Here is a 24,944-nt window from a genome sequence, read left to right on the forward strand (position 1 = left end):
GCCTGGAGTCTCGTGTGTTTTAACTGTGTCCTTAGCACAAGAGTCAGCAGGTTGGAATTGTGCGATTGACCAGCCACTTCCCCGTCTGAAGACCTGACTGGGAAAGATCCACTTCTCAGCTATTTCAAGTTGCTGCAGAATTCTTGATGTGGCAATTATAAAACCAAGGTCCCCCGATGCCATTCCAGCTATTGGCAAATCTCTTCATACTGACCACTTAAACTCGCCCACAAAGACCCTCTCACATCAAGTCACTCTCATGATTCAGAGCTGCCTGACTTCACTCCCCACAACCAGCCAAAGAAAGCTATCTGCTATCTAAGGACTCTTGTGAGTCCAACAGGGCCATGCAGGCCACATTCCTGTGTTAACTACAACCGCGGCGTGTCACATAACCTCCTCTCAGGGACAAGTCACACGTCCACAGCCTCAGAGGGTACACATAGCATGCATATCAGAAAAGGGGAAATCCCAGGGGATCTTAGAATTGTGCTGTTACAGTGAAGCAATCTTCAGAAGGGAGCAGAGATAACTGGCTATTTGATCCACTGTGTTTAACTGAATATCTCTCCTGACCAATGCTGCTGCAGTATTCTTAGTATTGTATTGTTAGTGTTGCTGTATTTCAGTTGCTAAAATCAGTATTCTAGACATTATGACAAACTTGGGTTGCTAAAAGTTTTTTAAAAATGATATTTTTTTTTCTTTCACTCAAATGAGTAAGCCTTATGTGCTTATAAAACAAGAGTCTAAGCAGAGTCTCATTTTTCCTTCCAAAGCCGTGGGCTTTCAAGGAGCCTAGAAGCCAGCCTTGACCAGCACGACTCTGTGTGCCCTCCGTGGTCCTGGCACACCGATCAGTTACATTTGCTCCTCCTGTTAAGCATAGGTGTCATATACTATCATACCAGCCAGGTGCATGAAGATATTACCAATGAGAGACAACACCTTGGCACTGGGACATGGTGATTTATCCTGACTTGGCAGGTCCCAGTGGTAGCTGTTGTGTTTGGTGATGAATCACTAATTTCTAGAAACCTTGACTGGAACCTGAAGGCGAGAGATAAATGCCAGTGGGCTATTGCTCCAAGCATTCCAGCAGATAAATGGCCAGTTGTGACTAAAAGATGGCTTTACGTTTTCTGAGTGTAATCAAGTGAGATGTAACCAATATTCTTTAGTTCATTAGCTTCATGTCTCTTAACCTTCACTGCTCAGTGCTCTTACCAAGGGCCTCCTTGTCCATCCTAGTGTTTAGAAAAATCTTTTTCAGCTTTGAGTAAAAATGATGGGTGAGCCACTGACAGGTAGCCAAAAAAGGGTCAGGGGCAATGCTCCTAAGGGGAGGGAAAGTCACCCACAATTTGGTCTTAAAAGGGAGAAAACTGAGAAAGGGGGATTCAGGCACAGAGGGAAGATTGGCATGGGGAAAATAGTCTGATTTCAGTATCGTTCTCACGCTGGTGTCTTTCTCATTACAGCCAGCTGGGCATCAGCAAACCAATAGCACGTGCGCTCTCTGGAAGTGATTCAGAGAGACGCCGCCCCTCGCTGCTTCCAGATAGAGCAGCAGCAGGACACACCTTGCTTTATTGCATATTTGGCTTTCATTCCTAGGGAAAATCTCTGGCTTTATCAGAAAATCTGCTTTATTCATTCATTCTTCTCTGAGAAACACATTGTTAGGGGGATGGGATTCTTCCTGTGGAAATGCGAGGGTCTCTAAGTAAACGCTTCCTTCTGTTAGAACTGTTGTGTGGCTCTCTTGGTCCATCATGAACACGAATCAGTGCCTGGCTGCAATCCTGCCCGAATGGGAGTTCCCTCCTTCACCTCCCATCCAAGTCTTAACCCTCCTCCGCCGACCTGGCTTCTCGTTGGAGTCCCTCTGCACAATCACACTCTGGGGTCTTTGCACACATTTTCTTTCTGCTCAGGTCACTTCTCATTTCTTTATGTAAATGTCACAGAGCATCTACTCATCCTGAAAGTATCACCTACTCTCATTTCCTCTGAAGATCTTTCTTTACTACTGACTCCCTGTTGCACTTTTCCTCTTCCAGGCACGTAGGAATCTGAAGTGAACTAGAGATTAATTAAGGGAAAATTAAAGATCATGTAGACTCCAGATTCTGAGGGAGGAGTAACAGACCAGTAGACGCCAAGGAGGATGAGTGTGGCCGATATAATAGTGTTGTGGGAGGTCCTCCCACTCCTCCAGCCAATAGCCGCTGAGATACCAGCCCATTGGGGAGTGGTCTCTCTCCCTTTAAAAAAGCGGCCACTTTCCTCTCCTCTCTCTCTTCACTTCCTGCTCCGCCAGCGACTAGACTCACTTCCTGGTTGCGTAGAGGGCTGCTGCCTGGGACAGTGATCTGTAAGTTTTTTCCCCTTTAAATAAATACCACCCTACTAATCATAATCCCAAACTGGTGTGGCATTGTTTGTGACTTACGCCTTCATTTTGGCGCCCAACGTGGGGCTCGAACCCACGACCCTGAGATTAAGAGTCTCATGCTCTACCGACTGAGCTAGCCGGGCAGGCGGCCAGGGTGCTGGGAACACAGCCCCGCCGCTCCTATTACTACATAATAGTAGACAGGGATGCTTGCACAGTACCCGAGTGGGAAATATCAGTTGGGTGAACAGGGCACTGGAGCAAGGGGTGATAGTGTTAGAGCTGCTTGAGAGAGCTGTGCCCGGTGTTCCTGGGTCAGCACTCTGCTAAATATTTTTAGAGAGTCCAGCAACTACCTGGGAGACAAAAAAAAAAATGCTAACCATAAGACTGCTAATGTTTGTCATGTATCTGTTTGGACATTGGTATCTTTTAAATGGGGAACAAGGGTGAAATAGGAACTCAAAGCATAAAGTACAAAAGAAGGGAAAGAGAGCAGCAGGCACTCTGCACAATACTGCCAACTGTTTGCTCAAGTTCAGGGCTGCAAATGAAAATAAACTGGAAAGAAAATAAACTGTGGCTGGAGCTGAACTCTGTCTACTTGCTGGAGTTTACAACCCTAGCTAAACTTGAGTCAACACCGTCTATGGAGACTGACTCGTTTCCTGGAACCTCTGCATGTGTACCCACAGTAGAGGGAAGTCTTTAGTCTTCGAAAGAGGCCAGAGAGCTCCTCTCCAGTTCAGAGCATTCTCTGAATGCTCAGGCAACACAAAGTGATCTAACAACTCACAACATGTCCCACAGACTCAATAGTGATAAAAGGCCACACACGCTTTGAAAATCCCTCCTAAAAGGCATGTCACGTTTGGGCATTTGTCTGTGTGGATAGTATTAGATTTCTCCAACTATAAATTCTTTAAAGTAACTCTGTCCCCATGGCCTCTCTACCTTTAGTCTTTGTTGGAAGGACGTTCCATATTCCATGAGTCATGTTCTGATATAAAGAGGTAGGGGAAATAAAAAAAAAACCCTTTTAGATAGCAATTGTTAGCAATTCTTCATCAATGAACAGCAAGTTCCAACTTACTGTGTCCCAATTCCCCTTGGTCTGTCATGCAGACCATACCAGATCACCCCAGTGTCAAAGATTTTTTTCTCAGTATAGAGGAATTCCTTTGGGAAAGAACAGAGTCTCACTCTGGCTCTGAGCTCTGAACTCCTGAGCAGTGTTTAGCACATAGGAGTAATGAGCGGACCACAGAAGTTAGCACGGCCTCCTCTTCTCCATGCTTTGGCTCCTTGGTTCTTAATGTCTTTTTTTTGTACTCTACATTGTACTCTTTTCATTGTTTCTTACTCCTCAATGGAACTGAGGACTGTCGGCAAACCAACCTGACACTTCAAATGAAAGGTTTCCATGCCCAGTTCCAATCCCACTGTTCAGAGGAGCATAACATTCTCCTTGTACATTCCTTAGTATTTCCCTGCTATAGGCTTCGTTCATGATATATACAAGCCAGTGCTGCTCCAACATCTTCCCAGGCAGGCTTAGAACACGAGTAGGCTCAGAATCTCAATCTCACTCTCTCTCTCTCTCTCTCTCTCTCTCTCTCTCTCTCTGTGTGTGTGTGTGTGTGTGTGTGTGTGTGTGTGTGTGTGTGTGTGTGTGTGTGTGGTGGAGGTTATGATGCTATCTGTGATTGGATGACTTTGAACCCTGGCTCTATTAGAACCAGGGTTCTGTTAGTCATCAGCTGTGTGAGCATGAATGCATTAATCAGATACCTTCAGGCCTCAGTTTAATCATCTATATAATGGAAATCCTAATGGCAATACTTCAGAGCTGCTTTGAAAGTTAAATAAGAGCACAAAGGGGAATCAGGGCAGTGGGGAGCACACAGGCTACCAGACTGGCTCTTATTTCTGATATTATGATGGAAACATATGTAAGGATTTTTAGGTAAAAGACCGCAATACTTATAACTTTGATCTTTCCATCTTCTCCTAATCTTCATCAGTCTACAGTTTCAAATGCCTCCTGCTCTGAATAAAGCGGTCCTTCTGTCCTATCTATATCTCGATCTGTTTCTCTGTTTTCTTCTCTCCACCATCAGCATCATTATGTAAACAGTCTCCACCTCCTCACCTCTCACTCATGCCTCAGTCCTTGGTAATCGAGGCTTTAGCTTCCCACACACCACTAGGATTGTTCTCCCTGAGATCACGGGTGACCCCCATTGCTAAGGCTAATTGCTTCTCTGTCCCTTGTGACCCTGTTGACCACTTGCTTTTTCTGGAAATGTTTCTTTTGTTGCTGAGATGCTATTTTTTTCTGGTTGTAGCATTCAGTTCTTGTTATGTTAAGCAATAATCCCCAAATCTCAGTGGCTTATGACAATCAAGGTTTTCCTTTAAGCTCAAATCCCACATCAGCTGAAGGCTAGATAGAGCTCTGCTTCTCCTTTTTTTCTCTATTTTATTACCTTAGATGGAGAAACAGAAGGAAAGAGATTATACAGCAGCCCCTGAAATTTCTGCTTGACTATGGTAGACATTGCATAGGCTACACCAGTCCTGTGGCCCAAGCTTGACTTCAAAGTGACCAAAGAAGTGCATCCCTCACACTTGCAGTGATCAGAGACTTACAATGCTCCTCTAGAAAAGGCAGGAAATGGACAAATACCACCTCATAGGTTTTCTTCGACCTCTCCAATCTTTACTCTTAGCTTCTATGACAATCATTGATCACTGAGTCATCAAGTTCCATCTATTAATATTTCCTAAACTCTGTGCTCTTCTGAGCGTCCTGCCTTTTTAAACATGTTCTTTAGGCAATCCTACATATGACTTAAATGTTTATAAGATCCTATATTCCTATGACTTCAACTCTCTAGAACAGAACACTACTGCACATATTCATCAGTTCAACTGAAGTTCAAATTTTAATTTGGATTCTGGTCTCCCTATTCATTCACGCTCCTGTATAGTTGAAGAAAAGATTATTAACCCAAATGTTTATGTCAGAAACATAAGAATTGTTGTTCCCTAGCTTATTGCTTCCCCTGTGCCAACTATAGTTCAATATACCTTTAATGCAGACTTTCAGCCCCCCCCACTCTCTTACTATTGAATAGTCGACTTCCTATCATCGCTATAAAACAAATCTAAGACAATCAAGTTATAATAATAAAAGGGTTCTTTTGGCCCACAGTCTGGAAGGCTTTAGTCTGTGACCAGTTGATTCCATGTGATAGACTTGTATAGCATTGTGGTGTCGGTGGACACAGGGAAACAAAATCACTCAGCTCATAGAAAGTAAAAAAAAAAAGAGCAAGGAAAAGAATAGGACCCCCAAATATCCTTGATATGAATGTTCCCAGAAACCTAAAGATTTCCAGCCAGGTCCCCACTCTTAAGGTTTCTTAAGTGCCTCCCAGTGGCAATAAACTGGGAACTCGGCCTTAACACACACGCCTTTAGAGGGCATTTTTGGTCCAAAGTATAACACCAACCCTTGCTTGAATTTTAGTAATTAGTTATTCTCTAACTGGCCAGCGTGTTTTAGTCATTCATCACTAGGGTTTATCTTGGTTGGAGCAGAAGATTAGTACTCCATTTAATCTGGCCCCTTCTTTCTCAAGGAAACTAGAAAAGGTTTCCAATTTGCCTGCAGTCAACCCAAGGTTCTTCCCATCAAAATCCCAGAACCCACGTGTCTCTGTACCATTCTTTCCTGCTGCTCATCTGCATGGACTGTTCACTGTAGCAAAATAAGCCACGATTTTCTCATTCCTATGTATTTGCTTACTCTGGTCTCTTGTCATTTTCTGTACTTGGTGAATTCCTATTCATTCAAGATGCAGTGGAGGCATCTTTTATAAAACTTCCCCAACTTTGTCCCTATTCCACAATATACAACACCAATCACATTGCATTATTACTAATGTGCCTTTCTCTCATACAGATTATGAGTTCCCCAGAGCAAAGACTGATTCATTAGACTCTTTGAAATTGCCCGGGATTTAACACAGAATGTACATATTAGATATTCAAACAATGTTTGTTGAGAAAAGGGATAAACAAACAAATGACATAATGCACTTCATCACATCAGCACAATGGCCAAAGTTCAGAGTTGGTACTTTTCTTCCCTGGCTACTGGCTGGCTCTGGGAGACATGGTGTTCTTATCCTAGAAGAAAATCTTGCTTTCACATCCAAAGCACTATGCAGCTCTGATGGGTTGAATCTGACAGATCTGGCCTCTCAGGATTCCTCAGCAAGCCTCCCGTTCCTAGAATCTGTCTCTCTGACTTAAAAGGCTCCTCAGAGGCTTCCTTCTCTGCCTGCTGGCTTTGCTAAATGACCCCCCACTGGCCAGTTCATGCCTTTTTCTGACTCTTCCCTGGAGTTCCTTACATCTGCCATTTTCTCAGTCTCTGTTTCAATTTTTCTCACTGTTTCTTTTCCCCTCTGTCTTTATCAGGGCCAGTAGTCAACTTTGCAGGGCTCAAAATGAAATGTAGGGAATCTAAGTATACATTAACAAAAGTTCGAAACAGCAAAACAATATCCTAAGCATGGGCTCCTTCTGAGTACAAGACCCCGGGTAATACATATGATGATTTGATTCATGATTATTTGATAAGTGAAAGGCTTGGATCAATGCCATGTAGAAGTGTTTTAATGCAAATAAGCTGTCTTATGAGAGGCATTTGTGATTATGAAGAAATTGCTCATCATTGTTTTTTATCTGATCAGGAAATGGGAAGTGAGTGTGTTCACTCCATGGCTGGGAGGGAGAGGTGCAGAAGGGACGGGGTGCAGGATGCCCTCATCCTCTGGGAGAACCCTGACAAGTGGCAAAAGGACAGAGGACGTTAAAACCTCGCTACTTTGTTCATCCATTTACTAAACCATGAAGGAAAAAAGACTCAACTCCTGCAGTTGCTCAGACTAGAAAGTTTTCTCAGACAGGGGCAGGTAAGGGGCAAGATGTGGGGGTGGGGGACTGTTCTCAGGAGTCTGACCAGGTTCATTGTATCCACCCATGTGTGGCCACCTCCATATCCACTCTCAGTTCACAGGAATACTGTCAGCAAGGTGAGGCACAAATGTCTTCTGGGGAGAGTGACTGGGGAAAGGAGGGATTAAGTTGGAACTGAAGAAATTCTCTTACTTCTTTTGTTTGCTCTCTCTCTTCCTTTTCTATTTCTTTAACATAACAATCGGCACAAATGAACGACTATGCTCTTAGTTCCTGGGATTCATCCTAAATATAGTGAGCTGCCTGTCAAGCTGAGCGCCACACTGGTCTTAGTTATACCATCCCTATTTTCGTGCTAGGAGGGACTGCTGGTGTTCTGGGTATTTTTAAAACCATCTTCAGCTTTCCATCAACTCCAATAGTCTTATTTGGATAAATTTAAACTTGAACTTACCATTTCTGTCAGACAGTAGAGGTCAAATGTCAGCAGTTGTTATCCTAGCCTCTTCGGCAAATAGATACTTAGTCAGTCTCACTGAGCCAGGCATGGGGTTAGCCCTAACCTAATTGAAACCTGATTCATGTTCTGTCTCCACATTAGGTGTCAGTAAATGGGCCTTTTGTGATACATACAGGCTAGTAGGCTCATGTCAAATGTGCTACAACTCTCTCTCTCTCTCTCTCTCTCTCTCTCTCTCTCTCTCTCTCTCTCTCTCTGTCCTCTCTCTCTCTCTGTGTGTGTGTGTGTCTCTCTCTCTCTGTAATGGTTCTCTGTACAAGCGCATTCCTTTTTAATCAGTTGACTGTAATGATTTGTTACAAATGATCTTTAATTCTCAGCTGCGGTTAATCAGTACTGAAAGGCACTTTTCCTGTTATTTTATTTGGATAGGATTCTTAGTGAAATACTTGCCTGCCATTACTTAATCACTTATTTGTTTTTCCCCGGCACACAGTCTCTAGCAGCACACAGCAGTGTTTAATGTGGACGTTTTCCCTTGGCGCCATGAATTGAGTTCTCCAAGCTGTAGGGATGGGTGCCTCCTGGGAGCCCTGAGGGTTCCTGCTCTAGTTCGGAATTTACTGACCCCCTTCTGCGTGTATAGCACAGACAGAGCCTGGAGCTCGGATACTCTAGCTTATTTAGAGCAATGGTATCGCACCTTGGAGAGAGTGATTATGAGAGTTTATGGGGTACGGGGGAAGGCAGAAGAAGAGATGGTGGATAACTCACCTCTGGACCTGCAGAGTCTTCGGCGAGGAGGGTCAGCACCCACTCAGCAGGTATTTCTGGTCAGATGGAGCAACCGATGCAGAGGACTAAAGAGAGCAGGCATGAGATTGGGTATATGCACGCGTTGAGTGTGACTGGGGTGCAGAGCGGAGTCAGGGGACAATGGGCAGGGAGAAGAGAAGACAGGGGAACGATGGGGCCAGATATAACAGGTCTTGTGCACACCTGAAACATTGAGAGATTTAAGCTTTAGAGAAGCCTTGTGGGAGCATCATGGAGAATGGGCAGGAAGTGGGCTGAGAGTGGTGGCCGGAGCCAGGTGCAAAGGAAGTTGCATCTTCTGTCACCCCTAGCAGACTAGTTCTGGTGTAAGGGCAGTGGACTATGTGAAGGGAATGATGGGCTGGGCAGCAGGCAGGTATCCCCTGTGCTCTCTCTCTCTCTCTCTCTTTCTCTCTCTCTCTCTCTCTCTCTCTCTCTCTCTCTCTCTCTCTCTCTCTCTCTCTCGGGTCTGTGGAGTACTTGTTCACTTCCAAAGACATTTAAGCACACAGCTATAGGCCTATAAGTGGAAGAGAGCTGTCACCCTGATGAAGCTCAGATCTAGGTCAGGGTGAACACCGTTGCTGGGACAGGATTATAACTGATGTAGCCCAGAGCTGGGCCCTTTCCTCGGCTGGCAGTTAGCTCCCTGCAGTCAACTGAGATCCTTGCTTAACAGGATCCTGATCAGTGAAGGAAACTGAAAACGTTTCCTTTTCCCCCACAATCTCCAGGTTCAGGTACATCTGGCTTCCACGGGAAACCAGCACCATCATGAGGTCCCTGGAATTAAATCTTGATGCCAAATAAATCCATTGATGATTGATTTGGGGTGGGAAACGTGCTTAGCGGTGCCGTAGAGAACAGCCTTTGTTTCCTGGAAGGGGCGGCCCACCTAAGATTCTGCTGCTGCTCCAGTCTGATCGCTGAGCGCAAGGTTAGATAAGGCCTCTGTTATCAGGGCAGCGATGCCATAATCATCAGCGAAGGAAGGGCTAGCTGATGAAGGAATCGCCATGGCAGTCAGTGGTCTGACGGCAAAAGCAAAACACAGAAACCCAACAGTGCCGGCTCCCTCTCCACCTGCACTAAGGTCAGATTTGTCAGCCTGTGAACAGCAAAGTGTGAGCGGGACTTGGTGTGTCCTCTCTGCTTCGGTGGCCTCCTAGTATCTTGCTGTCCACATCAGACCTTAATTCTCTCTCCTATCTTGACATCCTGGATGGTAATAGATGAGACGAATTCACACTGTGTGGTCAATGACTTTATTTAAAAGGCCAGTATCTCTGGGAATGAGAGGCAGTAACACAAAGATAAATATTAGGAATGTGAGTTTGAGAAACAGGGCCTCCACTGGTCTTGTGAAGACTCCCCAACTTCTTAAGTAATCAGTTTGCCTCCTAGTATTCTTTCTTTGTTCTGGAAGATTCCCAGAAGACTCTGTGGAGTTCCTTTAGAATTCCATGGATGCAAACACAAGAGGGTTTATTTGCCCTTCCACCTCAATCTGAAGAAACAGATCCCCAGGAAAATGTAAGGTCCCTGGTAGTGCTTAGTCTAGCTCAGTGGTTCAACCTTCCTAATGCTGGGACCCCTTAACACAGGTCCTCATGTTGTGGTGACCACTACTGTAAAATTATTTCTTTGCTACTTCAAACTGTAATTTTGCTGCTGTTATGAATCATAATGTAAATATCTAACATGCAGAGTGTCTGATATGTGACCCTCTTGGGGTTGTGACCCACAGGTTGAGAACTACTGGTCTAGCTCCTTCCCAAGAGTATTTTCAGGAGTTGGTGAGTCTCAGCCTCCCTAGTTGCCCAGTCTGAATAGGTCTTACCTATTTCGGACCCCAGCACTGCCTAGCAGCCTTCTCAGACTCCATGCTTAGATTTTTAGGAAATTCTGTTTGTATCTCTGTGAAATCCTCTGTGCAGAAGCCGTGTGGAAATAACCCTACAATCACAGGACTGTGTCTTCTCCCTGCCATGTGGCACTCTCCCTCTAGGGTAGGAGTGAGCTGTCATTCATTTCTATATTTCCAGCAGTTTAATTATTGCAGATATGAAGTAATTAATGCAGAGATTGTTTGTTTTGTTCTGTTTTTCTTTTCACCTTCTATTTCCTAGTGGAAGTGAGAATAAAGGCTCACAATATGAATGTCAAGTAGACACGGTTTCAGAACCAGCCCCAGGCCTTTCTCAAGTTTCTGCTGTCCCCAAATCAGGCCCTCAATAAAAGAATGAGGATACAAAATCAATCAACGCCTTCAAGGATCTCAGTACAAAATATCAATTTATCCATCCGTGTCAGAGTGTGAAACTGTTAAAAGTATAAAAAGATGGTCTTGTCCTGAGAACTCATTACTTAGGGATTGTGCAGATCTGAAATCTTGGGTTTGGTGGAGGGTTCCAAGCCATGATCTCTGTCCTTGCACATAAAACAGCATCTGGGAGATCAGTTACCACCCTGTGGGCCACGAGAGGAGCTGGGATAACCAAAGGTGGTCTTACTCTCTCAGTGTGTGGATATTCGGAGATGCGTGTATGGGGATGCTGGGTTGTCAAATGTTTGCCTAGGGGCAGGATGCAAAGGGTGGATGGAGGATCAAGCCAAACTGCCCCTGATAGGGCCATAGTGCTCACTCTGAAACACAAGGCCAGGGGACACCTTGGCTCATCCCAGGACCCAAGAATTCACAGTTCAGAATTTTTAGTTTTTTTTTTAAACCAGATGCTGACTAAAGTGAACAAAGTATCATTTCCAGTGTCCATTCCCGCTAACTTACCGTCCATTTCCCTCTTGCTAAATCAAATGACTTCACTCCCACATTTGAAAGCAGGTTACAAGAGAAACAGCTTCACCCTCCTCAAACACATAGGAGATTTTCTGATCTGAACACATGTCCTGTTAAGACCAAGACTTTACTTAAGCCTCTGTAGTCTAAAGGACAGTGAGTGGCTTTGTGACTCATACTATAGCTGGCTACACACTCTGTTCTAATCCAACAGGACCAGTGTCAAAGCAGGTACCTCAGAGCTGGTCATAGTCCCATAGGCTCTCTCTCCATTGTTCTCATCTTGAACTCACCTTCCTGGGATGCTCACATATACCAAACTCCTTGCTTCTGAATTTGCTCCCCTCCCCATATTTGCCTTGGCTCAAATTTCTTAATGATACTTTAACCTTTTATGTTTATAAACATTTTGTCTACATGTCTATATGTGCATTATCTGTGTGCCTAGTGTCTATGGAGGCCAGAAGAGAATGTTGGATTCCCTGGAACTGGAGTTACAGTTGATTTTGTTCTGCCATATGGGTGCTGGGAACTAAACTTGGGTTTTCTGGAGGACCAACAATCCCTTTTAAAAGACTGAACTATCTCTCCAGCATCTTGACTTAACTTTCCAACTTCCTCAAATTTTGACCTTGCTAAGTCTTGCCCGAGAAATAGTTACCCTACTTACAAGGACAGTAGTGTCTCTGGTGGTTTTATACTGTTCCCTTGGTTGAATTCCCTCCCTATCCGATGGACTACTCCACCTCCTCCCTGCTAGCTCATAGGCTCTGGAAACAGGCAGTTGTCCCTGACGAGGGAGAGGAACCCACAAGTCCTGTTTTCCCTCCACGCCTCATGGTGATTGGTGCAGGAAAGCAAGGGTTTTGACTACTCATTCAGTAGAACTCTGTGGAGAGTTCTCCATCAAATACTTAGGAAGCTTATTGTTTATCCTGTTAGCAGTTGATTCTCACTTAATTATAGATCCAAAAATATGGCAGTATCCAGGGAATTAAAATTGAGCTTGTTTTGAGAAGACAAGACTCCCGGACCCACCATCCAATTTCACCCTTAGTTGGGTCCTTTGAGAAGAAACTGGCTATCTTTGAGGTGGGCCAGATAGTCACCATCAGAGAAAAAAAAAAAAAGCTCTGTCTCCAGCCTGAAGTCACGTATTTGTCAGTCAACACTGGATAAGCCAGGTATTCTAGGGCCTAAAGGAAGGAGACTCATCCCCCTGGGTCATCGCGTCGCAAGACAGGACCTATACTGGAGGAAAGTTTTCAGCTTTCTTTCCTCTCTGGGTTTGCTTTTATGGATTCTCTTTGAAGGAAGCACATGTCTTCAGACAGGGAATTATCACGGTGATTGATGGCTAGCAAATGCAATTCAGCCCCAATTAAAGGCTCACCAAGGGATGCTTTTCCAGTTGTTAATCCAGATTTGGTGGTCACTTTAACACTTGTGCTCTGGGCGATGGTGGCACACGCCTTTAATCCCAGCACTCCGGAGGCAGAGGCAGGTGGATCTCTGTGAGTTCGAGACCAGCCTGGTCTAGAGAGTGAGCTCCAGGACAGGGTCCAAAGCCACAGAGAAACCCTGTCTCGAAAAAAACAAAACAAAACAAAACAAAAAAAAACACTTGTGCTCTGGAAGCTTCTGGTAATGAAGGATTTGTTTCTGTTAGGTTTCAGCCCTGGAATATTCTGCACCCTTCAGATGCAGAGAAACTATAAGCAGAGGGGAAAATGGAATTCTGGCTGGCAGTGGATCCCCTTTACATGTATAACCTGGTTGGACCAGGACACAAGATGACTGAAACTCTCAGTGTGAGTTAGGGCACAGAGGTGCTTTTCAGAGGTCAGAATTCTACAGTATTTGCCACTCAATTCTTCAATTCCACTATTTTGGGTCTTTGGAGAAATAAACCATAAAAAGAAAGAAAGAGAGAGAGACAGAGAGAAAGAAAGAAAGACAGGCCTACCTCTGATCCTGCCCTTGAAGTATTCGTACTCTAGCTACCAAGGTCAAGCACACCCCATCAGACTTCCAGGCAACAGTAGATAGCTTTGTCACATAGAAACACATGAATTAGTACATTAAATATTGACTCATCTGAGAGCTGAAGGAAGAACAAAAGAGCCATCTGGACTTCTGCCTGCCTGAGCTCTAAGCCCAGTTCTGCACTTTCCCAGCTAAATAACCTTCAACAACTTGCTTTAGTTCTTTGTTTCTCAATTTCCTGATTAGCTCATTTTCTGTTGCTATAATAACATGCCAGAGCCTGGGCAATTTATTTAGTTTATTTATATTTAGGTCATGGTTCTAGAGACTGGCATCCCACATGGTGCTGGCATCTGACTGACAGCTGAAATGAGGGCCTTCATACAGCATCATAACATGGTGGAGGGTATTATGGTGACAGAGCATGCTCAGTTGGTCTTTCTTTCTCTTCTTATGAAGCCAGCGATACTGCATGAGAATCCTACACATGATTTCATCTGGTCCCGATTACCTCCCCAAAGCCCCACTAACATGAATTTGGGGGTTAGGTTTCCATCACAAGAGCTTTCGGGTGGCACATGCAGTATAACAGTAAGACCAATAAGGGTAGCTTCCTTCCAGGGTCTTCATGGGAATTCAACAGGACAATACACACAGAAAACCATGGCCTTGACTGTGACAATGTCAACAAAGCCAATTCCCTTTCTCCCCCTACTATGCCAGAAACTCTTTATTTTTTTCATAATGTGAACTCAGTTGGCATCTGGTGAAGCTATGAATCCCTTTTCAGAAACAGTAATATATATATATATATATATATATATATATATATATATATATATATATATATGGAATTGCAGAGGAGATTGCATTTTTATTAAAATATAGTTGTCAAACTACTGAAAACCAAATTTGTGGTATAATAATATATGTGTTTCTTTATTAGCATAGTAAATAACAAGATCTACTGGCAGACCTAATAACTGCTATAATTTTGAAGTTGTAATAAGCTTAAACAATATTTCAACATATCTACAACTGTAATGAGATATAAAAAAATCTACAATTTCTATGGGTGACATTATAGCTATTGTTAATAATACTGTGACTTGTCGCCTAATTCAAAATTAGAGATACTGCTAAATTTTCTCTAGAAATTTGTAAAAAATAAGGATGTAACTTTTTTCCAGCTAAATTCACAGACTCCGAACTAAAACCTATTGCTATCAGACTTGATAAAAATAAATAAATCAGGATATAACCATGATTTCTAAACTTTTAAAGCAATATTTATTTTGCCTTTCGTAAAGCAAAGACATAAACATAGAAAGCTTAAGAAATGCTGCTTAAGGGGAGAACGAGGAAGAAAGAATGTAAAACATCACCCGAGAGCTACAGCTGATGCTGGCACAGTTAGGCTCTGACACTCCTGCTGCCCCATTTCCCATCCGCTGAGTCTGCTCCACTGAGGGCCATTGCATGGGAGCTGTACTCAGGGGGATGTTCGATCACAAGAGATGCTACTTCAGCCCCACAGACCACGACTAGAAGCCAGAGTCACTGGAAGTCTCAGAGGAGAAGGTGTTCTGCCCTTGACAGCTCAGCCCAGTCTGTGCCTTAGGCGCTCCGACGGCTCACCGATTTCCATCCCCGCTGATGGAGTGGAAGTCATCCTATTGATCTCAAGCCTCCCATTAGATCTGATAAATTCCCTTAAGTCTCAACTGTGAATTGTGAGTAATGGAAAGTGCCCACTTGATGAAGGAAAATAACCGGCTCGACCTCAGACCTGCCAGATATTCAGATCAGGTTCCGGATGCCTACAGCAACGTGAAGACTAACGAGGAAGTTTATACCAACACTGACATGTGTGGCTAGGGACAGTCTCCTCTTCCATCCAAAGCCTTCCTCTGGGGTAGGGAGGTAGTTTTACGCATGTTCAGTCATCCTAGGTCAACTTACACAACGAGAGGCTTCTGTTGGCTTGTCACTGTTAACATCTGTAGAGACCCCACTGGATAAGTTCAGAACACAGAGGATGTCAGGCTCCAACCTACAACAGCCCTGTGATTCAGCCTCTGGGCTCTGCTTTGCCATCGTCCTAGGGGAGCACCAGGGTGTGTGGGCACTGCTTTCAACCAAGGGCTTCATGGTCCTTCCAGATGGAATCACCAGGGACCCCGGCGGACGTCACTACAGCAAGTAGCACAGCACCTTCCTGCTTTTCTGCGGCTCAGCTCCTAAAGCAGTGCCCTCTCCTAGGGCAGGTTAATGAAACACTGTAAGCAGATTCATCAAAATGTAACTCTGTGCTTTCCTAGAGGGACCCCGTGACTCTCAAGTGGCATACCTCACTTCCTTTAAGCCTAGATAAAGGTCACAGCTAGAGATGACAGGCCAGCCAAGCTCCTGAGTGCAAGATACTGCATCTCAAAATATTTTTTAATAAAGCAATGTTTGGAAAGGGCAGCCTGTTCATTTTATCTTCCACTGAGGCATTCAATTAAACCCAAGATTCTGGGAAAATCTGAACCCTCAACCACATTTTCCGTTAGTAATAATAAAAGATAATTACCAAGCCTGCCTGTCAGATATTCCAGGCAACAGGACCTCCATTTAATTAATTGCTAATTAAGATATGAAAGGACCGAGGTGTCTTTCATACTTCCTCGCTTTATTAAGCCACAGAAACCCTTCATCAGGGAAAGGGAAACATAAATATTCCAGATTGAGTCCCTGTTGTGTTAACCAGCCTGGCGAAGGGTGGGATGAGCAGAAGGCCCCCTATGGGTGAGGTTCCTTTAACTATCATCCAGCTGGAATGGCCTGAGCAGAGAGGAAATGAGTGAGAAGGGACCAGGACCGGCAAGGTTCGAGTTGTTTCTACCCTCTGCTCTATACTAGCTAAGCCTTCTCCATACACTCAGCAAATATTTGCTGTCTTCCTGCAAGGGGCTATTGTATGCCCACCTCACAGATTAAGAAAAGGGGTAACTAAAGGCTGTATTAATTCATTTTCTCTTTATTGTGGCAAAATAACTAACAAAAAGAACTCAAGGAAGAAAGTATCTCTTTTGTCTCCCCATTCGGGAACTCAGTCCCTCTTGACCAGGAAGGCATGCTGTCAACTGAGAAGGACCGGAAAATGTTAAGTCTGCAGTCGGGAAGCAGAGGAAGATGAATTCTGGTATGCAGCTTGTTTTCTTCCTATATTCTACTCCAGAGCCTTAGCCCATGCCTTGGTGCCGCCCACATTCAAGGTGGGTCTTGTCTATTCAGTGTAACTTTTTGGAAGCACCCTCATAGACAATCCCAGAAGTGTATTTCCATGGTGACTGGAAATCCATCAAGAGCAACCGTCACACAGACCTTACAGGAGTTCCTCTTTTATAAATGTGTGCCTGGCAAGGGATAAGATTTGAGCCAAATTCTATGCTTTCCATTCATTGTTCTAGGGTGATTCAAGAAGCAGAACTGGCTGATGCCATGTGTTCATGATTATGGACAAAGTAAAAAGCATTTGTGGTAGCTGGCTTTCAAGTGTCCCCCCGCTGAACTTTGCAATCTGGTGTTTATATCCTTGTACTAGCTTCTTCCACATTAATTGAATCTAGCATGTATATTAGAATAATGCAAAAATGATGAAAAGAGCTGTTAAAAAAGACATCGTGACCCCCAACGTCTTCTCCCCTAGACGGCTCACTCTGGAGTAAGCCATTATCGTGTTTTAAAAATATTCAACTAACCCTCAAGAAACCCATTGGGAAGAAACTTAGAACCAAAACGACAACTCAAATTTAAAAAATAGCCATTTTGGAAATAGGCGATGTCTGATGGATCTTCAGGTGAAGATCACTAAAATCTCATGAGGACCCTGAGGCAGACGACCCCATAAGCCACTGAAGTCTCAATGGACCCACAGACACTGCCAGACAATAGATGCTCGTCGCTTTAATCGCAGGCTAACTTTCTGAATACAAGTAGCTAAAAAGTGGAGAATTTGCAAACTTTACATGCTGCCCACTGAATCATAGTTTGGCAAGTCAATGGGTCAGAAACTTTCTCCTAAAAAACATTCGCGTTTTTATGTCTGAAAGAAAGAGTCTGAAGAAATGGGCACTCAAGATCCCTCCTGGTAGGAGAGTTTGGGAGACAAGAGGATATGAGCCAGATCACCCATAGCTGCCTGGGATTCCCATTTTGTCAAGTAGATAACTAAGCACAATTTATTGATCACTCACAACCCTTTCTATTGTTCAGCCACCAACTGCTGGGAAAATTGAGAAAAAGAAAAGAATTGATTGTGCTTTCAGGTACTGGGTGATTCTGTCGAGAGCTGGTCAGCATCGGTGGAATCAATGGCCATTACTGGAATGCCAACAGCAGTTAGCTGTACAGAACTCCATGGCAGTCAATTTCAAAGTTTATACTGATTTCCAACATGAACGATTGCTATGAAGTCTGAACCCAGGCAGTGTTTGATTGCTGTGCCTGGCATAGCAGGGGTCTTTCTTCTGCCCATGTTTCACCTGAGCCACAGGAGAGACACGCTCCAGGCTTGGAGAAATTCTGTGACTGGAGTCAGCTTGGCCTCTTGGGTAGTTCTCCCTGCACTGTGCAGGTGCTTACATCCTGCCTGGTCAGTGGGAGCAGGGAGCCCACGCTACAAAGACTAAGCGGAGCCTCTTGGGAAGCTGAACTCACTTTCAGTACAGGAAGGTCGGCATTTGGTGAGGAAGGAATATATGTTGCACATTTTCGGACATATTTCTTAGATTTTTTTTTTCTGAAAGAGCAACAAGTTGACCTTAGAAAAAACGCTGGGCATCAAAGAGAGTACAGATGAATGGCAGAAGTGAGTGGATGCAAAAAAAAAAAAAATCAAACAAATAAAAAACCAAAATAACCAACATACTGGTTCACTAAAGTTGCCCAGTCAGAAGCCCTTTCCTTTGACCTTTGGGTATGTCTATGGTACCTCTCCCCTTATCCTCAGGATCTTCCAGAAGTGGGAAGGTTGGGAACATTTGACAACAGGAGCCCTGCTGTGATATTTACCTCTGCTAAGCCTCTGGGACTTGCCACAAGAATACATGCTTAAGTCGTGATTTTCCGTCCTCACTTCCTGTCAGAGCAGACCTCCATGTCTCCAGAGATATGAAAATCGGCCTTAACATGAGGCCTTTGTGTGATAACCCAGAGCTGTACAACTGTACAATCAAATTAATTGGACCCATCCATGAGGTAATGCGTGTCAAATCACAAGAGTTGGAGTGTTGGCTTCATGACGAGCTGCATTCTGACCGAGCAAATGTGGTCATGACTTCAGGAAAATTGGCTGGCACATATTGGTTCAAATTCAATTTGACCCTTCCTCAGCCCACAGTTTAAAACCTGCTTTAAAAGCTGGTTAAACAGCAAAGAGCACTGTGCTAGACTCCTGAAGCCTAAATGGATCAGTTCTAGCCTTCTAGATTATTGCTCCCCCTATTTGGTGTGAGCCTCCGAAAGGAAATTGCCTTACTGTGCTACAACAGCCTGGTACCACGGGTGAGAACTCCATGACAGCAGAAGCTGTGTTTTATTCTTCATGTCTCATGCCTCAGAGACCCTACCAGTGACCACAAAAGTAAATAATCTCACACACCCACATTCACACAGGTCTTATGTAGGTGAACTCTGAAAGAAAATATATGGGGATGTACTCCACACAAGCAACATGAAGATTAAAGATACATTGTTTGGGGAAGGAGAAATACGAGAGCCAAGCCATAGAGAATGAAGGAGACTGCCCTGAAAAGGCCTAGATGTTTATTCTGTTAAAAGTTGTGTATGAGTGTGCAGATAAATTAGGTGGAGAGAATGATGATGGGCGTGCACAATCAATGCAAGTTGAGTCTTGCAGAAAAGCTGTAAACAAAAACACTCTGTATAGCTGTGGTATGCACATAATTAGATTTAAATGAGCAAGAAAGGAGAAAGTGTGTCCATTGCTGGTACTGTGAGAAAGCACCAAGTTGGGGCACTCCCCAGCAGACACTGGGAGTTCCCCATCAGTCACAAAGGACTTCTTTGACCAAAGCTGTGCCCACCTGTTCCCTGGAGGCAACTCAACTGCAAAAACTGATCCACATGGAGTCCAAAGCTCTGGGCTTGGCTTCTCCCCAAAGGACAGCTCCAGAGCGCCCTCTGGCCAGGTCGGCTTCCTTCTCTCTCAGCTAGGTTTGTTTCTTGGGAAATGAAAGCCAAGTGTGAGGATAGAGGCCTGTGTAGCAAAGAACAAAGATGGGAAGAATGGCTGTCCTTCCCATATGTCCTTATGCTGATTCTCTTATTGAGATATGTATGCATTGTGTCACCCTTGTAATTTCAAGAACATCAAGTGAAGAAATTTGAAACTTGATAACCACACATTAGCTGAATAAATCAGTGACGGTGACTGTGCCTATATCCTGGTAGAAAAGCAGGTAGCGAGGTAGTGTGATGCAGGCTGTGGAGTTAGGTCAATTGAGGAGAAGGGGATTTTGCCAACACATAGTAACAGTGACTTAGTTGGTTCAAAGAAGATTAGTCCAGCTCTCCAAGAGTGATGTCACCATGTCATACATATAGTGATGGGAAGGGGGCAACAGGTGGGTAACATAGGAGAGTGAGTTTTAATTCCATGGAAAGAGAGATTGCTTAATACCAGAGCCCTCTACTTCTCAAAGGTGAAAAATTAGGATAGCTGCTATCCAAAATTCACTCCCAAATTACCTGTAGTTCTTCCTTTGGGTGAGCAGCTAGATTCTAATTGGAAGAGAAGAATACCTACTATGAATATGATCTGTAACCTCTGCCTCTGTTACCAGCAAACCTATCGAGAACCAGTTGTATTCTAATGATGCAGACCCAATCTGCTTGTAGTCCCACTCTCTAGGCAGCCAGAGTATTCTCCAGAGATAGACACATCTGGCCCTTCTAGAAGCAGATGATCTTTACACTTCCTACCCCTCTGGGGTTCTGAGAGGCCCTGCTGGGAAAGGCAAATTCATGCAGGGACAACTTAGAAAAGAAACATAGGCCTTAGCAGAATGCCTGCTCCTTCCTCCTCTGGATTCCAACCAATTTTTGCAAATGCATCCTCTTTAGGCATCTATAAATGAGATCCCTAAGGCTTAGTGCCCCTTTTGGAGAAGGCTTAGTAGCACTTGTGAGCAGGAAGTCCTTGAAGGCACAATTATCGAACCACCAACTGCATTGACAGAGCCTAAGGAACAATGTAGGGGGAGCCCTGTCCAAGTTCTGCATAGTGCCCTGATTAAAAAGGCTGATGAAGATGCTTACACAGACGCTTCCACTCACAGTAGATGGGCATGCTTTAGGGTGGTGGTGTTTCTAACCAGCGAGGAGCACTCTGCATCTGTTTACTGATTAGTGATTGAGATTTCCTGGGTTAGTATGTTCTTGGACAAGATCCAAATAAAGCAGGAAAGGGACAAAGATTTTGACCCTGAGGAGAGTCTGGAAGATCCTTGAGAATCTGCAGTAAAATGATGCACCAATAAAGAGACTCTGGTTAATGGTTCCTTCATCATGAAGGAATACTCAACATGCTGAAGAAATTAAGGGGATAAAGGGGACTGCAGTTTGCAGAAGCAGTGGGAAGGGAGGCTTCCTGGAGGAGGAGGCAAAAATTTGCCACCATCAGATTATCTGAGTATGTGCACAGTATGTGCACAACCCTGTGTAAGTTGTTGAATTTGCTACATAAAATATGTTTCTGGAATTATATATTTATCATTTTATCACATGGTTGTAAACTCAATACAAAGAATTAATAAAAATAAATAAATGAAACTCTGGAGAGAGAATAACAACTTAATAAGCAACAATTTCATTTCTTGCAGAGAGCTACATGGCCCACCTCTAATTTATTGAAAGGGAAAAAATATAGAGAAACTCGAGTTCTCATTGTAAAGCTATGTGTTCCTTCCTGTTACAGGCGTCTGTATCAGCTCCTTGCTCAGAGGACCGATCTCTTCAGGAGTTAGAATCAAAGAGCACACGGTCAAGAGAGAACACCGGAGAGGGCGACATCACGAAGGTACTGTTGCTGTGGGCCTTTCCCTATCCATCATGCCAATGGCCAGTTTAAGGCTTTCAGTAGGAATTGCATATTCCCTGGGACCTGAAACCCTTTGTCACTGAAACAACAGCCTTGGGGATACTCTCCATGATATGAACTGGCCAACAGCGTCAGCTCCTCTGGGCTTCACACGGTCCCTGAAATCACTCGAGAAACCAGGTACTAAAATTTTGGCTACTCATAAAATAGTACTGAAATGCATTTCATGATGCAGTTGGTAATAAAAATGTCTTACTGAACTCAGTCCCTCCAAGAGGCTAGACTTGATTCTCAGCCCAGCACTCCTGCATTGGGCCTGCATGAATCAATGCTAAATTATTCACGAGACTGACTCTAAAAATTCAAAGTTCTGAAACCCCTAATAAAGTATTATGAAAAAATATCCATCTCTTTATCTCTATCCATAACTATTTATACAGCTAGAGGAAAACCTGTCGTTTTATTTCTTTTAATTTAAAAGCTTTCCTAATTCCTTTTCCCTACCACATATATATGTCGGAAAATTTGGGGGTTGAAATAATAGCCTCTGAAAAATGGTCGGCAGGAAAGGCTCCGAGGATTCAGGGTTGACAGGCACAATGAATATTTCACTCCCTCCATAACTTTCTGTGGCACTCAAACCTTATTCACCGAATTGAGAACTTTTCAAACAGGTATGTCTGATTTTTATTGTGCAAAGCAATGATGATATGCCCACCAGTCTTCTCTGGCTATCTGTTTATACAGTTTTCAAGTTTGTTCAGGAAAAACTCATTTCCTTCCTGTGCCTCATTTTGTACTGGCTGTGTACTCAATATCTGCCTCCCCCCACTCCCCCAGCACTCTGCAGACTCAATGCAAGTCTTATCTGAAGTTCTGAATAAAAATCCACCCAGAATGTCCTCAGCTGCTTCCTGTCTCAGTTGGGGACACTAGACTACAGAGTATCCCCGGCCCATTTTTTTTTTCTTAATTCTTTGACCATTCCAAGTTGCAAGAGACTTCATCATGTTAAGCTAGCTGTCAGCCATTCATATTTCAGGGTGAATTGGTGAGTTTGATGTTTCAAGGCTACCAGTTGAGTGAGATAGACATTTCCACAACCATGCGTTGCTGGGACGGGTTGGACCAGCAGGCGGTAGTGAAGGCTACCAGTTGCAACAGCATTCTGTATTTACATGCTGGTGGTTTCACGGACCTCTGCTTTGCTCAGAGGAAACATTTCTACAGGTAGAAGAGTAGTTGGCAAGCTACTTGCCGTAGGGGAAGATTAAACCTCCCATCCAAAATACTTCCTCAAATTAAAACACTTGGTTTGTAAAAACGACTTCTAAGGGATCAGTGACAGCAGAATGTCCAGAGTACCATTACCCTTCTCTAAGTAGATTATGAATAAATGATTTAAAATAATTGCTTTAGATATGAGAAAAATGAAATGTAGTAAGAGTACCCCACATCTCCATTCAGCCTTGCTATCTAAGGCTTCTGCTCAAAGGATTAAACAGATAAAAGAGAGATAAAAGGTTTATGAATGAGATGGTAAAGAGGGAAGAAGTGATTTGCCCAAGATGAGCATCAGGAAAAGACACAATACTAAAGACAAGTGTCACCATCACCATCACATTTAGAAACAGCACAGTTCCAGTATCAAACCAGTGTACAGCCTGAAGCAGAGGAATCTCATGGACTCCTCATGAGTCTGCTGTTTAAAGAGGATGCAGAGGATGAAGCCAGATTTCATGAGAGCCATATCCATACCAAAGACAGAACCCATCTTAGTCCAAGGCTGGTAGAAGCTTCTGGACCAAGAGGAAGTCACACCAAGATGGAAGGGAGAAACACATGAAAGACAGAAAACAACTGTCAGGGGCCATCGACAGGGATGGGCATTCTGCTGAGTCCTCTGAGGGTAGAACTTCTCAGAAGTCTGCAGAAGTTGATTCAGAGGTAATTCTCAGTCAGTTATTTCTGAAAGCCACCCCCAGACAGAGAAGCCAGCTCATTTTCCCCTGCCAAGACTTGTCACATGTGCATGGCGGACCTCTCAGGAGAACATGGCTTATGTAGATTCACTTCCTCTCCCACACGCTTACAAACATCTCTTGCAAATGCTGATAGTCTAGAATCACAGAAGTTACCAAACAGGAAAGCAGCCAGGCAACCCCATGGATCGCTGGCAATCCAGACCAAGGTAAACGCACCAGGCTAGAGGGAGCTACCTGGATCAACTTGCCTCTCTCTTGCCCACAGTCCCCATGCATTTGTGAGCAGCTTATTTTAAGAGCTGATTAGATGAGCCCTTAATAACATTAGAACGTAAATGGCCCCAGATAGGCTTTCAGCCTCTTGCCAAATTGAGACAAATGTGATATTTGGGGAACTGAGCTCCCAGCTTTGTTACTGCTCTGGACTGCAGACAGTTTCTGAAGCATTTTGGCTTCTCCCCTGGTTGACTGCAGCCTGAAAGTGGGTTTGTTTGGTTCTATCAAGGCCCTTTCATCTCTAAGGGGCTAGAATTCTATGCTGATGGTCTTGATGCATTTTCAATGGAAGTTGGGTTGAGGATGAGCAACCTGGATTTTGATTACCTACTCGCAAACCTCTCAGTACCCCCATCTCTTCCAGGAACTTTGAGTTCAGTAAACAACCTTTTTTTGAACGACTACGACTTTAAGTGATCTAATCCAACATTAATGTCAGCAATCCCAGAGTTTGGGTGGGAACAACAGATAATGAGACACATGGCTTTTTGTTGCTTAAGTATATTTAGTACCCTCTCTAACACATGGGTGAGTTCATTTCCAGGAAAGACAGACACATTGATCAAATAAAGAGGGATAGTTTTCCAATTTAATACTCTTCTGTAATTTGAGGGAAAAGGTTAAAAACAGAATTGGAAAAGAGGAGGAAAAAAGTGAACATAAAGGAATGGCCCTGGTGTTGAGGTACGTGTATGACAAGAAGACAAAACTGGTAGACTTGTCTCCACTCCTGTCTAGTCTCGCACCAGATTAACATCCCCAGAACACTTGAAACTCCTAACTCATGCTTTGTTCTGTTGGGTGTAGAAGGTTGTTCAAGATGGTCCCTGAGTTTAAGCTTTCTTGAAAACCCACAGGTTTAGCTCTTTCAACTTTCCAAAGGAAACTAAATTTTCAACTCACCCATGCATGGGGGCCCCAGGAGCAACCTAGCAGAAGAAGAGAAAAGTGAGACCTAGGCAGTATGAGGGACCAACCAGTCCTCCCATTCTGGCTCCACAAGTTCCCAGTTGACTCCAGCCTCCACTCACAGACCCTTGGGTGGTTTCGGGTGCATTTAAACTGTGACCAGAATTAGACACCACAGTTTAATAGGCATGGCTTGCTTTAGCTGCAGGGATCCCAGA

The 24,944-nt window shown here is 43.9% G+C and overlaps 1 protein-coding gene across 2 annotated transcripts in view; it reads left to right on the forward strand.

Moving 5' to 3' along the window:
* Tnr (tenascin R) overlaps positions 1-24,944 on the forward strand; it is a 403,177-nt gene that overhangs the window by 186,792 nt on the left and 191,441 nt on the right. Inside the window, exon 2 of one of the 2 annotated variants that reach the window (XM_075988361.1) lies at positions 21,434-21,535. The gene's annotated coding sequence lies outside the window, so the exon portion shown is untranslated. Of the gene's footprint in view, positions 1-21,432; positions 21,536-24,944 lie in introns of those variants that run through there. The other variant, XM_075988362.1, reaches the window with a different exon arrangement.

The sequence above is a fragment of the Microtus pennsylvanicus genome, chromosome 10 (genome assembly GCF_037038515.1).
Source record: "Microtus pennsylvanicus isolate mMicPen1 chromosome 10, mMicPen1.hap1, whole genome shotgun sequence".
Lineage (NCBI taxonomy): Eukaryota > Metazoa > Chordata > Mammalia > Rodentia > Cricetidae > Microtus > Microtus pennsylvanicus.